The sequence below is a fragment of the Acanthisitta chloris genome, unplaced genomic scaffold, assembly GCF_000695815.1.
Source record: "Acanthisitta chloris isolate BGI_N310 unplaced genomic scaffold, ASM69581v1 scaffold41345, whole genome shotgun sequence".
Lineage (NCBI taxonomy): Eukaryota > Metazoa > Chordata > Aves > Passeriformes > Acanthisittidae > Acanthisitta > Acanthisitta chloris.
This window is the reverse complement of record NW_008675030.1, coordinates 36,333-37,896: the sequence shown is the minus strand read 5'-3', so window position 1 is coordinate 37,896 and position 1,564 is coordinate 36,333. Positions and strand designations below refer to the sequence as shown.

The 1,564-nt window shown below is 36.5% G+C and overlaps 1 pseudogene; it reads left to right on the top strand.

Annotated features, from left to right (window-relative positions):
- Positions 1-1,021: 1,021 nt before the first annotated feature.
- LOC103803006 lies at positions 1,022-1,522 on the top strand (annotated as a pseudogene).
- The last annotated feature ends 42 nt before the right edge of the window (positions 1,523-1,564 follow it).

Here is a 1,564-nt window from a genome sequence, read left to right as displayed (position 1 = left end):
GTCTAATATCCATCACTTCAGAGGTTTGATATCTTTATCTTCATTTTATTCTAATTGAGAAGTGAGTCCAATGTTTGAAAACCCCTAAATTACAGATGCTTATGTGATGGAATGGCTATTGTCAAAGTATGGAGGAAAATGGCACCCTGTTGTTGCAGTCTGTTAAAAATGATTTGTTGAAAATTGACTTTGAGTGTTTGTAGTGGAGGTCAGAGTTCGCTTTAGAGGGCTTCTACTTCCATAGAAATATCTAGAAGTGCCACAGTTATACCTTGTTATAAAAGGAATGATTTTGTTATAAATACTTACCTGGCAGTGCTTTTGATTCATTAAAATGGGAAAAATAAGTGGAGCAAAACAGCTGGGACAATATCTAAGCAAATTCATCAGTCATTCAGGAACTATGCATTTAAAATACCTATAAATAATAGAATGCTCCATCTAAATGGAAGCCTTTTATTGATGTGTAAGTACAGTGTCACCCTGAAATTTCTTTCTTATCATTTCCTTGTGTTTAGAATCAGATCAGGCAATTTATATTATTTCTTGTTTTCCAACTTTATTTTAGCAGCCTTATTTTGTATGGTGTTTGAAATGAAATTGATACACACAGTTGTTAAGCTTTACAATTACTTTCAGGTTACAAATAATTGTTTTGGAAACTCTGTTCCTTCACTCAATTTTTAATATTATCTTCAGGACTGACAAAATTATTGGATAACTTCCGTGGTTTGCCATTGGCACTTGTAAATTCCCTTTATTCATATTCTTACAATATATTCACTTAAATATCTTCTTTGCTCTGTGATGATGATCATGGGACTGCTGATCTTACAGAAGAAGAGAGGACAGTGGAAATGGGGAGAGTGAAAGACTGAGAACCCATTTTTTTTCTTTTTTTTTAATTTTTGGTCTATGTTTAGCTTTTCCAGGTTTACAAAGAATAAATAAATTTTATATGTATATGGAAACAAACATTTAGGTTCTTGGGTTTTTGAATTTTGTTTTAATAGATAAAAAGATGGCCTATCACAAGGTGAATGCAGACCAGAGAGCACAGGGGCACTCTCCATACCTTGACAATGATGAGCTCCAAGCCACAGCGCTGGATCTGGAGTGGGACATGGAAAAAGAGCTGGAGGAGCCTGGCTTCGACCATTTCCGACTGGATGGTACAGCCCAGCATCATCTGGGAAACTCACAGAGCCCTGACCTTGATCTAGAGCCCATCCAGCCTTCGTCTTCTCCAAAGGGAAGATTCCAGCGGCTTCAGGAAGATCCAGATTATATCTCACACTATACAAGACAAGCACCAAAGAGCAATCGCTGCAGTTTTTTTCGGATACTGAAAGTATTTTGCACTGCTTTGATTTTATTTATTTTTGGAATTGTGATAGGATATTATGCACGCAAGAAATGCCCTTCTCTCCCAACATCTCCAGAACCAAATAACCCTCATATCTACCATGAAATTCTCAAGGAAATCAAAGCTGGAAACATTCAACAGATTTACAGGTATGTAGTTTGTCATGTTTTTTGTCTAAATGCAGCCAGGTGCCAGTGC